Source organism: Heteronotia binoei, chromosome 11 (assembly GCF_032191835.1).
Source record: "Heteronotia binoei isolate CCM8104 ecotype False Entrance Well chromosome 11, APGP_CSIRO_Hbin_v1, whole genome shotgun sequence".
NCBI classification, from domain to species: Eukaryota; Metazoa; Chordata; class Lepidosauria; order Squamata; family Gekkonidae; genus Heteronotia; species Heteronotia binoei.
The window spans coordinates 38,967,532-38,983,441 of record NC_083233.1 but is presented as its reverse complement, the minus strand read 5'-3'; positions in this window follow the sequence as shown (position 1 = coordinate 38,983,441).

The window sequence follows — 15,910 nt, the reverse complement described above, 5'->3', positions numbered from 1 at the left end:
CTATTCGTACTCTTGGTGGGTATTGCATGTATACCAAAAACCTGGGAAAGAATGGGATGTTGGAGAGATTTATGTGAAGTGCATGAAGGACTCAAGTTGTTGGTAAATTCCAAAGATTTTGCATTATATTGGGCACAGTGATCCCGACTGCACACCACCAAGGGAAGATATAGAGGAGAAGCTCCAGTATACAGAGGAAATTTTGAACATGGAGACTCTGGAATAAGAGAATCATGCCGTGGTTGTTCCATGCCCTTCCTTTTTATTTTCAAAAAAACCTGGATTAGGACTACTTGGGTTTCATTCTTCAAGATATGAAGCAAAATAGTCAGGGCTTTTTTTGTAGCAGGAACTACTTTGCATATTAGGCCACACCCCTCTTATGTAGCCAATCCTTCAAGAGCTTATAGGGCTCTTATTACAAGGCCTAGTGTAAGCTCTTGGAGGATTGTTAACATCAGGGGTATGTGGCCTAATATGCAAAGGAGTTCCTGCTACAAAAAAAAAGCCCTGAAAATAGTTATCTGTGGAAGAAACAATAATGCCAGGATTTTTTTTTCCTGCATGGAAACAATTTACCAGGAGTGCTGTGTGTACAAACCTCATTTAGTGTAATATGAGTTCCAAAAAGACAAGTATGCGGTATACACAAGAAGGCACATGGCCTTCTGGTTTGGATGGTGCCTTTCGAGTTCCATTTGGAAAGGAAATCAACATTGCAGAGCCTAGATTTTAACACCCTGGAGTTAAATTCTATCAAAAACAAACACAATTTCTTCCCCAAAAGCAGCTTATTATCCCTACCACACATACTGCTATTTTATCTTCCTCTTTTATTTTTCCAGCAATGTTTCTCCCCACAGAGTAATCAGTCAATGATATTCTGCTTGTAAAAAAGTGACTATTGCTGAACACTCTGCTCTTGAATGACAACATTATCCATCATATTTACTTCACTGCAAGTGGTCTGCATCTCTACAGTGCCTGAGCAGACTTCTTTGCATGCACACCCTTTTAAAACAATACTTGAATCTATCAGTCACCTTGATGGAGGTGGGATGCTGCAACCATAATTCACTAATGGGCAATTATTATCTCCCCCTCACCTATTAGAAATTCAATATTGGATCATGGGCTGTAGGTAATGGGTTATTTTGATTGCACACAGTTTAGCTTATTTTTGCATCACTCACATACACATGATAATATCAATCAAAGGGTGTGTGCAACTTGATGCTTTAGGGTAGTTCTTAACATGCATGTTAATTGCTCAGCAACTTTATAGCTTCAAGGGATGGCATGCAAGTGTGACAGTCCTGGATCCACCATATACACATCTCAGCAACAACAAAAAAATCCATATACGGAGAGCTTTCTTGTTTGTGTGTGCTTCAGGGTACTACTGCTTTAAAATTTTCTTGAAGTAACCAAAGAGAGATCATGGGCAGTGTTCCCTCTAAGCTGAGTTAGCTCACAGATTTTTAACCTCCAGCTCACATATTTTTGTCTTTGCTCAGGAAGGATGACCCCAGAGTAGGGGTGTGCAAAAAAAAAATCTGAAATAATCAGATTCGGAAATATACGGGGCCAAAATATTTGGAATACCGTATATTTCCAAATACCAGTACTCAGAATAGCCGTATATACAATAGATGTACGGCTATTTCCGATATACGGCCCCATTATACCCTATGGGCCATTGAAATCAATGGAAAAATAGGATATATTGGAAGCTGCCTGGAGGAGAGGGGGTTTGAGGGAGAGCCCCCAAATTTGCAGGGAATCTGCAGGGGACTCTCCCCTACAAACCCCCCAAGTCCCAAAAAGATTGGGCCAGGGGGTCCCATTCCACTCTCTTTGGGTGCCCCTATCCCACCATTATACCCTATGGGCCATTGAAATCAATGGCAACATAGGGCATAATTAGGGGCTACTGGGGTGCAGGGAGTTTGAGGGAGAGCCCTCAGAACTGCAGGGAGCCCGCAGGGGACTCTCCCCTACAAAACCCCCAAGTCCCAAAAAGATTGGGCCAAGGGATCCCTGTCTTTGGGCTCCCCAAAAGGCCCATTGCCACCAATGCTGGAGAAAGTCCAATTAGCTGCTTCCTCCATTATAATTGCTGTGGGGAAAGTTTGAGGGAGAGGCCCCAAAACCACAGGGCAGCTTCAGGGGACTCCCCCGCATGCAACCCTCCTGGCCCAAAAAGACTGCCCCCATCTGTGGGCACCCCAAAAGGAACACTGTTTCCAATGGTGAGAAAAAACTAATTAGAGCCACTTCCCCCACTATAATTGTCGTGGGGAAAGTGGCTCTGGGGAGCAGGGGGTTTTGAGGAGAGCCTCCCAAACTGCTGTGCAGCTTCAGGGCACTGTCCCACACAAGGCCCACAAGGCCAAAAAAAAACAAAACTGGACCAGGGGGTCCAGTTCCTGGGGCACCCAAAGCCAAACCTAACTTCACACCAGAGAATCTCTATTGGATGCACTACATCCATCTATCTACTCTATGAACCCTGCTGGCCTGGAACCAATATAAACCCAGTTGCTAACGTCACTGCCACACAAAACACAATCTGCTCAAGGTCTGCTCTGCAGACCTGGCTGCAGAAAACCCAGATGCCCCCTCTCCAGCCCTGCCCCAAACAACGCAGGGAGAGCTGGCCTAGCACAACAAGCATGCTGGTTCTGGGTCTCTCACCCAGCTTCCCTGCCACAGAAAACACAATCTACAGATGCCAACTCTCCAGCCTTGCCCCAAACAATGTGGGGAGAGCTGGCCAAGCACAACAAGAATGCTGATTCTGGGTCTCTCACCCAGATGCCAGCTTCCCTGCCACAGAACACGCAATCTACAGATGCCAGCTCTCCAAACAACACAACTCTCAAACAAGAGAAGCGTGGACCACACCTAGCTCCACATCATTCTGTATCTGACACAAAGTAAGAAGCATTTAGACTTACCTTGAGTGATGGATGGTTGGCTGGTCCAGGCTCTTTTGCGTTACCGATGCACCACGAGGAGGCGAGCCAGAGTTGCACCCCAAATGAGGAAGATCACTGGGAGAGCCTCAGATTGTGTGAGAGGAAGGCAACCATTCCTTCTCTCTCAGGTCAGCAGCAACACACCAACTATCACTGTCCCATTAGAGGGACCTCAGCATTGGTATGGCTGCTGGCTGCCTGTCATCATCACTGGCACCTCCCTCTTTCTTTCTCCTGCCCCTGAAAAAAAACTGGGTTATCCTGGCTAGGCCTGTGGGTGCTGTTGATTACAGTTGGGGGCTGCAATGGCCCTTTCAGTATTATTAGGCATGTGTGGATGGGGACTGGAGAAATCTGGATTGCTTTGCAGATTTTAAACCAGCATTCACTTTTGGTTTGGGGATGGATGAGGGGGGGGGGGTGCACTGCCAATCAATTTGTGATTGAGTTTTTGGGCTGTTTTTGGACTCTAGTCTATGTTTAGTGGGAGAGCATTTTACAACCACCTTCCAAGCACGGGCCAAGAGAGGATGCAGGCACAAGTAGGTGCTCACTTCATTCACTCTCAAAGTCTACATTCGGGGAGCCGAACAGAGGCGACCTTCAGGAAGACCAACTGCTCAGCTGTCCAGGGTTGCAGGCAATTGTGATGTGGGCAGACAATGCTGCCCATATGCGAAAAGACACACTCTCTGTGCACGCTCGTCAGTGGGCATGAGAGGAACGCCTTGGGCACGGAGGAGACGGCCAGCCAGACACCCTCCTTTGCAACCCAGTAGTCCAAGGGAGACGTTTCCTGAGACTTGTTGGGCTCCGAAAGATAGTCCCTCACCATCACAGTACCTATCTCTACTCTCAGGGGCCTACCACTCCCAGAGGGGCTAATAAGCTGCCCAGTGAGTGTCATCCCGGCACTCTTCTTGGCGTGAGTCTGGGGGGAAACACTGCCTAGCCGGGGAGGTTGGGGATGAACAGCAGTGGAAGTGGCAGATGAGCTGCTTCCACCCCCTTCCTCCTCAGCTACCGGCACTGAGTCCGCCCTGACTCTGCAGCGCTCAACCTTCTGGGAGAGCTTGTCTCGCCAGCGATCGAGCTAGTTGGCCCGCTCGGCGATTGTGCCCTTAAGGCATGGGTCTGACATGGTCATCATCATGTAGATCTTATCCTGGGTGAAAGTCTGAAAGCGGACCTCAAGCCCTTCCTGCAGCCTAACAACCAGGACGCGCACTGCTGGAAGAACATCTGCACGGCCTTGAGCTGGCACTAGAACGAGGCCAGGACCTCATGGGCCATGTGCACCATGGGGATGACCAGTGCAACGCTCACTGTGTCAGATGAGAGCATTTCTGTGTGGGTCTTGAAGGGGGAATCAGGTACGGCAGGAGGGTGATCACCTGGAACCTTACCAGGTCGGTTGCCCATGGGCTTCCATTTTCAGTGATCGAGAATCCTAGGGTGCTAGGGTTGCTCGAGTACCTGGCGCCCTGGTACAAAGTTCCTGCTAGAACCACCATTAGCAGGATCATTGTGCCATCTGTTTTCAGGGCGACCAGCTCTGTGGCGAAGGAGCATTTGTTCTGTGCTGACCAAACATCTCGACCAAACATCTCAGGCAGAGATGGCTGGTGTCCCTGCCCTGTCACGGAACTCTCCTGGAGAGCTCTGGAGGTAGTCACGATGGGATGGACCTCCTGGCTGAGTGGTGTTGGCCGCTTGGGCACCCCAGCACCAGCCTGCTTCTCCCCCTTAAGAAGCACTGCCTGGTGGTGCTTTTGCAGGTGGTTCTGCATCCCCCCCAGAGTCAGGTGGGCAGGGTTCCGCCTATGACTGATCCGGGCCCTGCACAGCTGGCACTGCGCATATAGTGGATCCTCCATAAGTCGGAAATCTTCCAGACTTCAGAGGTGTATGGATGCCTAAGCTGACTGGCAGGTTGGGTGTCTGGAGCCATCTCCTGTGAAGTGCTCGGGGCATACACATCGTGTCTTGGGGTGGCAGGAGGGGCTGGCCACCAGGGGGAAGTGGGCGGAGATGGAGGCACCTTGTGTGTCTCCATTTCTTCCCCCTCCACCCCATGAGGCCTCCCCTCCTGGCCATCCCCTGAAGGACTGCTGTTGCCTGAAGGAACCGAAGAAGGGGGCTGGTCCTCCTCAACCAGCTTCTCCTCCAGCTCCTGCACGACACTCTGCGCCCTCCTTGGGGTGATCATTTTGGACCGAAAACTGTCCCCAAACCTCATCTTCAAGAAGGGCTGCTTTTGCTGCCTCTCCTCCGGCTGCTGAGGCTGAGAGACATCAGCTGGAGGAGAGACTGCCCAAGCAGCAGACCCCTGCTCAGTGCCAGCATCTAATGGCACCTCTGCTGGAGGCGCCACAGCAGCAGCCTCAATGAAGGGCCCAAGACGGGACTTCATCACACTCCAGCCGGAGGTCGGAGTGCTGGAAGGTGGCTGTGGAGTGGCCCTACGCACAGGTGGGGGGGAAAACTGGGTCCTCCCCTCCACCCCTCTAGTCTTCTCCTTGGCCTTGCCCCCAGGGCCCCTCTTCTGCTGCCTGTCACTCATGTCACCCTTAGCCAGTCTCACACAACCTGAACTGAGAGTATGTTTTTTTTACAAACCTAACTCACTACACTCTCCCCTTAACCAACAGGTGCCCTGACTTCTTTTTAGGGTTTTAACAATTTATTGATAGCATATGGTTACAAAACTTAATTATTTCTTAATTATTTCAGTACTAACCCATATGACATTTCAATCCCCCCTCCCTCCAATGTTGACTTCCCCGAGGTTATAAATTCAAGTTCAATACTAAAGGTACTACTAACTGATCAAAATTCAATATATATATTCTCTTTTCTTTTTTTTCTTCTTTTCTTTTTCCCTCAATAATGCTAAAAAATTGTCCAATGTCTTTTTACTTTCCACTCTTTCTCCATATATCCTTTAAATTTCCTCCACTCCTTTTTGAATATCTCCAAATCATAGTCTCTTAGTGTTCTAGTTAGTTTGTCCATTTCACTCCACGATAAAACTTTCATAGTCCAGTCCCATTTCTCTGGTATTTTTTCTTGCTTCCAAAGCTGCGCGTACAATGTCCTAGCAGCTGATAGCAAGTACCAAATTAGAGTCCTGTCTTCCTTTGGAAATTTTTCTAATTGTAATCCAAGCAAAAACGTCTCTGCAGTTTTCTTGAAGTCATAGCCCAGAATTTTGGAGATTTCTTGTTGTATCATCTTCCAGTATTCTTTCTCTTTTTCACAAGTCCACCACATATGGAAGAAAGAACCTTCATGTTTTTTTACATTTCCAACATCTATCCGACATTTTCTTGCTCATCTTAGCCAGTTTTTTCGGAGTCATATACCACCTATACATCATCTTAAAACAGTTCTCTTTTATACTCTGACAAGTTGATATCTTCATTGAGTTCTTCCAAAGGTGTTCCCATGCTTCCATTTGTATTTCTCTATTCACATTGATTGCCCATTTGACCATTTGAGACTTTACTACTTCTTCTTCTGTAGACCATTTCAATAATAACTTATATACTTTTGATATCAGTTTTTCATTATCACCAAGCAGGACCCTTTCCAGTTCTGTTTGTTCTCGTCTAATTCCCTCCGATTTAATATCATTTTCCATCAAGCTTTTAATTTGTTGCATTTGAAACCAGTCATACTTATTATTTAGCTCTTCCGAGGATTTTAATTCAATTTTGTCTCCTTGAATCTTGAGCAGTTGATTATATGACATTTCTCTTTCTTCATCGGATTCAGCTGTTATTTTTATTACTTCTGCTGGCACTATCCACAGCGGCCCCTCTTCTGCTGCCTGTCACTCATGTCACCCTTAGCCAGTCTCACACAACCTGAACTGAGAGTGGGGTTTTTTTACAAACCTAACTCACTACACTGTACCCTGAACCAACAGGTGCCCTGATTTCTTTTTAAAAACCCTCCCACCAAAACTTGTCTGTTCGTTTTTTTGGTCCCTAGCCTGTCCTTCTTTGGGTTGGGGTAGTAGTAGTCTGGTAAAGTTTAGGACACTAGGTGATCTTGCCTCTACCTGGCTACAGTTTTGAAAAGGCTACCTTGAGATGAAGGCAATCCTTGTTATATCCTCCTAGTTAAACTTCTCCTAACTAGATCCTGGGACAAACTGAATTTCCTTGCAAGCTAGAAATCAGGTGTCCCCTATAACTAGAGAGAAGCTGTGGTTTACCCTATGGAAATCTAAGGATGCACGGGCTTTCAGTGGCTGAAAGCAAGATGCACTGCAACCCTAGTCTCTTTAAAAGGGAGCCTGATGTGGCCTAGTAGTCATGCTGCCTTTTATGAGAAACCTAAAATCTTTTTAAATTGCCCCTATCTGGCCTAGTTGAATTTTGAAAGAAGATAAAGCCCTACACTGGATTAATTTTTTTTTAATTTTCAAAAAAACACAATCCCTAAAAACACCCTTATTAGTGGGGCAGCCTATTTAGTGGCCCTAGCCAAACTGAAAGCACCCTCAGACTCCAGTCAACAACACCCCCTCCCCAAAACCAGAACCAGGAAAAGGGACAACAGGACACGATGCAAAACCAACATCAACAGATCCAAATCACTGAGAAAAGGCCAACAAGCTCAACTGTTAAAAAAGTGACCTTTTTAACAATGAAAATTAGGCCAAACACCCCCCCCCCCCCAAGAACCAGAAGAGAAAAGGAACAACAGCAGCACAACACGGCAGCAACAAATCAAACACAGAATCCTTTTAAAATAGTAAAAAAAAATTGACTTTTAACAATACAGGAACTTTACCAACCCCTCCCCCCCAAAAAACCTTCACCCTAACCCAAAGAAATCCAAGCCACCCAAATCAGGAAAAGTAAAAGGACACTGCACTTTTAAGAGTTCTCTCACTAAAGTAAGATATAGGCAAATTGGCAACCCCCCACTCCAGACCCCCACCCCCAGCAGAACCCCCTAACCCTAACCCCAAATAAGCTACACAGTACCCACCCACCCAAATCTAGATAAGTAAAGGGACTCTGAGTCTTAAAAAATCCTTTTACTAACTAAAATAAAAACAAGAACCCCAAGACTGTCTTACTTTAGATGTCTTCTCTTCTCCAAGCAGGTCAGGCAAGACTGAGAGAGAGCAGAAGCAGCTAAGACCAAGGGCCAGAGCAGCACAATCTCTCTCACACACCAACACCAACACAGCAGCAATGGAATGGAGTCCGGCCAGGCAGACTCCTTAAAAAGGTTCTCTGGCCCTACACAGAGCAGTTTCAAAAAATACCACTGCTCTGTGATTGGCCAGAGAACAGTGTTTACTTGGATACTCAAGTAAACAAAACAACAACAATGTTGCTGATGGCTGAGGGATTAGCCCAGCCATCAGCTCCACAACAGCCCTGCAAAGCATGCATTTGCAATGCATTTTGCAAATGCATGCTTTGGATTGGCTGCTGGGGCTCCTCTCCCCCTCTCCCTCCCCCCCTGATCCCACGGAGGCTATGGAAGAGGTGGGAAAAGGCTTCCAAAGGCTGGAAAGGAGGCAAGCAATTCCCCTGAGGCTGCAGAAGCTCCTTTCCTGCCTTTTCTATAGACTTCCGTATACTTCTGAATATTGATTCGGAAGTATACGGGGAGCCATATACGGCTTTCCAATTGGATTCAGAAGTATACAGCGCCGTATACTTCCAAATCAGGGACGATTCGGAGGTTTCTTCGGTTTGGCCGAACCAAATGCACACCCCTACCCCAGAGCACAATAATTTATACAGTAGCTCACAACTTTAATGCCAGTAGCTCACAAAATAGAACTTTTGCTCACAAGACTCTGCAGCTTAGAGAGAACATTGATCATGGGATCATTAAATAGAAAATAAATATTAACAACCATGATTTGCTTATGAAAAACAGCCTCTCCCCCCAAATGGATCTGGTCCAATGCCTAAAACCACCTAAAGCTGTGATAATTAAAGAGGTGACAAAAGAAATACCTTGCTACAAATGGTAGAACAAAGGAGTGTGGGACTGATGGCTGCAAACAAATGGATGAGCTCCTAGGGACTATGTAGCCTTATGAAACTGGGGGCAGTCCAAAGCAGCCTCCTAATCTAGAGGCCCACCCCCACAGATGAAGCAGCTGGCCATAGGCTGCCAGGGAAGGGAGCTGCCAGACACCCACCAGCTGATGTGAATGTGCTGTCCACACAACCAGGAGCTGCACAGCACTTCAGACTGCCTCTGGTTCAATCCATTACCCTGCAATCACAAAGGCATCCCCAGGTAAGTTCAGGACTGTGGCTTTCCTAATTTTTAGTTTACCTAGGATGAAACTGCATTCATCTGATAAGGTGCGTTCTGGCTCATGAAAATATATGCTACAGTAAATTTATTGTTGGTTCTGCAAAACCCATTGTGGATTCAGTTTGTTGAGAAGTATGTCAAAAATTAATTCTGAGATGGGATCATTCACAATTTGTACCAGCTTTCAGTTCCCTACATTTGCCCCTCTATACAAACAATGCACACATGTGCATTGATAAAATACAGCCAAAAATGCAGTCTTGGTGGAATCACATATATGACTGCAATTTTGGCTTCAAGTAATGATTGCATCATTATTCCTGGGAGGGTGGGGTTGACATGTTTTACCCATATATTTGTGCACATTAATAGTGTGGGGAAAAGACATAAGTGAACTGAAAGAACTAGAAGGTAAACAAGCTGCTTACATACCTCACTCTACAGATTTTTTAAAAAAGGCAAATTGGTGGAGGATTCTTTACGTTTTGATTCCCTATCAGAAATAAGTCCAGGTAATTCTGAATATCAGACTATGAGGAGAAGCTGAGACCAGAATTTTGGAAGCATGCCATGTCCTCAGCTATAATTCTTTTCAGCAGATGCAAATCACACATTCAGCTGAGAGATGTCAACCTAATGAACATATGTGTGTGAATCAGCCCTTTGCAAAACCCAGTACAGTGGATTTATACACTGGCATGTTCTGGTTTATCTCCAAGGACAAAGACCTTTAAAACTCTCAGAGATACTGCACTGAGTCTCTTTTGATTTTAAAGTTGATAGCAGGCAGCAAAGAGTGGCCAGACAGAGTATGAGTCTTCAGGACCAGGGAGAGCTCCTAATTAGCACAGATATTGGTCTGACAAGAGTCAAAAGCTCAGCTGGACTCTTGTTACAGAGCAGGCCTTATTACTGTCCAAGCCATGCTCTTTATCTATGAGTTGGAAGGATCCAAAAATGTCAAGACCCTGTGTGAAGGTTTCAGTTAATACGCTCTAAGTGTACTTTCTGGTGTTCAGAGTTACAGAGGAATGAGGACTTTCCACTGGTTGGCATAAAAGGCGTCAAGAGGTTTTAGAGTGGATTCCTTGCTTGGGTGGTCTAAGGTACTACTCCTGCGACCAGGCTCAGGAATTCAATTATCTTCTTTAGCATAACCTGCAGTGTGCTTCAGGCAAGCTTGAGGGACACAGGGATTCCGAGGCAAGATTTTTTTTCCTTTATGACTAGTGCATATGAGCCTACAGCCCTGCTTATAAATTACAAGGAATGTATGTACAATCTGTGTACAGGGCATACTTGATTTTTCTTTGTACATGTGTGGAGTGATTCCCCTCTTAGATTCAATGCATGTACAGTAGAATGTGTGATACTGTGCCAGGTCTCATTTGTAAAGGTGAATGTGCACTAACTTTTCCTTACAGATGTATGCACACACAGACAGGATGTACACACATTCACTGTAATACATGAACACAGCTTATATGTTCCATTCTATGCATGAGGAGCAGACCACCTCTTCCTGTTAAAAACTTTGAAGATTCCCCATCAAAGGGTAAAGAAAGCTGGTGTGGATCACAGACAATCATTCAAGGAATGAAAAACAAAAACCCTACCAGTTGGCTTCCTCCATCTGCTGTTTATTTATCTCTCTACTTAGCAACTACTTCTCCCTGCTCCTTTCCCTTCCAACAGTTGGATAAAATTACTCTGGATCTCTGTTTTGGGCTGGTGCCCATGATGCAGTCTAGCGAAGCTTGTCAAGAGTCTAACAGAATCCACAGGGGGCAGGATCACAGGCAGATCACTAGGCACTTAATAGCTGATACAAGCAAACTAGTGAAGAGCTCTTCATGTTGCTCCAGCAGTAATCTCAAGGGTTTAAGTAGTCTTGCAGGGAGATGAGTGCCTCGGGCTCCATCTCCCTGGAAGAAACTGCTGGAGATTAGAGATGCAGTACTAAACTCTGGAAGTGTTTTCTCCACTGGGTTTGGTATGAAAACAGGGTATCCTTCTCCTAAATTGTAAATAGTTCACAATTGGAGTCAGAGGATTATGGAAGAGCTAACTTTTCAGAGGCAATAGATTCACTTGTCTCTGTCCCTTTAACATCCTCCTGCTCCTCCATGGGAATCTGGTTTGGCTATATCTAGAGATGGATCCTGATCCCATGTCTCCCAGGCAGACCTTTTTTCCAGTAGATCAGAATCTTGGTCCATGATAGGAACTTCAGGGCTTAGCTGAAGAAAAACAACATGTGTGCAAAGAGAGCAAAAAACAAACAAAAAAGCTGGCCAGTGCCTCCGATTTCCCTGTGAGTTTATGATCTTCTCAGGCTGTCTTTGTTGGTAGGGAATCTTTCAATGTTCTGCAAAAGTCAAGTAGTGCTACTGCTCACATTATTATGGCTGTTTTAGACTGTATGACCTATAATGTGTCTTGAACATATAAGAAGATAGGACTAAACTTTTAAAGCAATTAATATAAACATGTTGAAATAAATGTGCAGCCCAGCTGTGCACGGTTAGATCATCTAAGCAGCCCTAAGAAGCAGTGTCACACATTATATGAAAATACCAATCATGGAGGCAATATTTGGTTTGGGGTCTTAGTTCTGGAATGTCTTGCTTATGGTCGCCTGCTTGCACATAGTCTTCTGATCCAGTGATGAAAATAGACTTAGAAGATGTTTAAGTCTGAAGTGTGAAATGTTCTTGAATGCCTTCACAAGCCCAGTTGTCAGTCCTATGATGCAATTTGTTTAAAGTTTAACCTTCTGTATGCTGTGACTGCTCAGAAGTAGCTGGAGCTATTTCATGTAGAAGTTCCCGTTTAAAAGGTTAAAAATCTCCTGTCGTGTAGTAATATCCAGGAGCAACCATGAGCATAAAGGAACATAAATTGTTGACTGAACAGCCAAACACTAAAATCTTGAGGGTTCGTGCCTGACTCAACTCTTATGAAAAGAAAGATAAGCTGCTAAGGTAATGGTAATGGCAGATATGGCTCTTGGAAAGCTGTTTACTTTTGTCATCAGTTTGCGTTAACCTCATTTTTATTGCTGTCACTGATATTTGGTGTAGTGGTTAAGTGCGCAGACTCTTATCTGGGAGAACTGGGTTTGATTCCCCACTCCTCCACTTGCAGCTGCTGGAATGGTCTTGGGTCAGCCATAGTTCTCACAGAGCTGTCCTTGAAAGGACAGCTGTGAGAGCTCTCTCAGCCCCACCTACCTCACAGGATGTTTGTTGTGGGAGAAAAAGGTGAAAGAGATTGTAAGCCACTGAGACTCAGAGTGAAGGGTGGGATATAAATCCAATATCTTCTTCTTCTGTTGTTTCATTAAGGTCATGCTGATGCTATTTGCATGCTGCTTGTATGTCATTCATGTGTTGCACTCCATTTGTACACAGATGGCAGAAAATAAGACTGAAAAGTGCATTCATTATAATGGGGAAATTTTGGCTTGGGAAAAGTGGAAGTGGGGTGAACATAAAGGGTTTATTTTACACAGAGCAGAAATAGAAATATCCAATCAGACAGCTATCAGGATTTGCTGTCATCCCTGCCTCATCTAATACCTATGTCTGGAGCTGGGACCAGCCCATGGGGTGGGGGGAGAGCAGGACAGCACAGATCACCATGTTGGGAAGAATCACCCACAAATTTATTGATTACAGGTTCCTTGGGACTTAGGCTGGGGGCAGTGAAAGTGGTTGACAGCCCAGCTGCTGTCAGCACCTTCCGCAATCAATGAGGAGAGAGGGCTGCTGTTAGGGCTGGAAACAGCAGAAGATGCTATTCCTGCCAATCGCTATCTACCTGGATACACGGTCAGTGCATCAGTCCTGACTCTGTGGCTGGCTGTCATGCACCCAGTCTCCCCAGATCTTCTTAAGCCTCTCCACTTTTGGTCATGCACAGAGCCCACCATGCACAATCTGCACTATGATGCCTGGCAATGTCTAAATGCCACAGAAAGAGGGCAGAGTTTAGATTGCCCAGAGAGTTGCTGAATTCCCAGTGCTTCTTCAGCCTGCTCCTAGGGCAAGGCCATGGACCACAGAGAAGTCTGCAGCCTGCCAGTATGCACACCCCTGTCCATCTTGCAATGGACCAGGCTCTAGGGTGAGCTGCAGGAAGCTGCCTAATAGCTGGCAGCTAGTTCTGGGCCCAATTGTCCAAGGTCATCCTTGCCCCTTCCACTCATCTAGACACAAATGAAGCCCCCAGTTTCTAACTGGAGTGATACTTCCAACAGATTTCAAACAGAGGGAGAATTTTGAGGAAAATGTGATAATTACTGTGCCGCTGGAAAATATGAGGATTCTAGAGAAAACAATCTGAACTGCCTTTCAGAACAGTTGTGTTGTGCCACCTCTTTCACTGCCTTAAATTTCTTCTCAAAGTTAATCAATGAAGCCTTGGGCACAACCCCTAAGTGAGAGGAATGCAGATTTTCCTATTACCTCTTTCTCTGTCTCCTATTCCTTTTGTTGGTCTGGATTGTAAGCTCTTCAGGGGAAAGACCTGTACTCTTTGACTGTAAACTGCCATGTACACTGATGGTGTGCACAGTAATTATCTACAACCGCAACAACAATAATGAAGAATGGGCCAGGACAAGGGTACATATCAGCCTGCCAGTCAAGTTAAGTTCAATATAGGAGACCCTGCTTTGTGTGCCCCTACCCTCTGAGATGAGACAGGGCCTTTCTCCAGTGGCACCCCTATAATGAATGACCCTCTGTTCTGATTGCCATCATGTGGGTGGTTAATACTTTGTAACTGATGGACTGCCCAAGATATGACAGTTGGTCAAAGTAAAAATTAAAAAAACCAATCCCTTTTAGTCCTATTTAGTGTGTGAGCAGACCATATAGCAGCCTGCCCTTCATCTCCCCACAATGGATGACCTGTGAGGCAGGGGGGCTGAGAGAGCTATGAGAGAACAGTGACTGATTCAAGGTCACCCAGATGGCTTCAGTTTGGTGTAGTGGTTAAGTGTGCGGACTCTTATCTGAGAGAACCAGGTTTGATTCCCCACTCCTCCACTTGCATCTGCTGGAATAGCCTTGGGTCATCCACAGCTATCGCAGAGTTGTCCTTGAAAGGGCAGCTGCTGTGAGAGCTCTCTCAGTCCCACTCACCTCATAGGGTGTCTGTTGTGGGGGAGGAAGATAAAGGAGATTGTGAGCCACTCTGAGTCTCTGATTCAGAGAGAAGGGTGGGGTATAAATCTGCAGTCTTCTTCTTCATGTGAAAAAGCGGGGAATATTTGTGTGAACTCCCCCCCACACGTATACTTTCTGACTGGTCAATGATGAACCCCCACCTTCCCTGAAATAAGGACTAGCAAGGAACCACAGTTCATACAAATGGCATTTTTTATTTTTTTTGTTTGTATGTGTGTGTGTTTAACAAACTAACTACAAACCCTCCTTAGATATCCCAGTTTGGTGCCAACTAACAAGCTCCAATATCTTGGACCATCTACATGTGGATATTGTTATTCACAGGGGCCAACTAATGGGGGATCAAAACAGGCTTCATTGTGATGTGTGAATACAGTCTAAAATGTGCCAAGCACTTATTGCAGTCTTCATTCCTGCAAGTAAATTGCTCATTCCATTGCAGAGCATGAACATTCTTTTCCTCAAAGGCCCCAACACCCATTGTGTGTCCAATTAGGCAAAACCCTAGTGTCTCAGCCATTTGTGGTAATCAAACCGCAAGCCTGCAACAATGCTATCTACTATTTGTATACCTGACTCTGCTGTCTTTTCTTTGCAGGAATATAATTATCGTTAGAAATTATCCTTTGCCCCGAGAAATAATTTAGTCTAAGAAAGCAAACACTACCACTCAACAGCTTGACAGCTAGCTTTCCAGAGAGACCTTTTGTTGAGAAAGCTTTGCAAGCCTATCTTTTGTTTCAATCGATTCCACAGTTTACAAAGGCTTAGAGATGCTTGAAATGTTTTCAGCAGTCACAGAAGAATCTACTTTTAAAAGAAATACTCCCCATCCATCCGTCCCACCATACCTGAAAAAGAAAGAGGAGCACCTGTCAATCTTCCACCATGAAGAGAACCCAGGCAGATGTAATCAAGGACAAACACTTTGTTCTTCCTTTGCTGAACTCTGCTTGAACATCATGGGCAAGCATGTGGGGTTTTTCAAATGGTGAATTGCCATTCTGTGAAGAGAATACTAAATGATTCGCAATCAAAGGACTCATCTATGATAAATAGCTGCCAACTATGGCTGATCACTTCTTTTTCCTTTATTCTTACAGTTGACAACAGATATCAATCTAGTATGGGTGGATGTTTGTTTGCACAATATTTGTACCATAGCATAGATCCCTACCCTTTTCAGAACCATTGCTTTAATAATTACAAATTAACACTTAGGTCACTGAGGCACATTAGTATTAATAAAAGCTAGGTTGATCGATATGCAGTAGAACTTGAGCCAAGATCCTTGGGAATGACAGCTATGGAAGAACTCGCAAAGAGGTAAGTCACATTGAAATCTTCACCGTCACTCCTTGATTGGCTAAGAGCAGACCTATGACTTCCTCTATGCACAGTAATTGTATACAAAACAATAGAAACATTGGT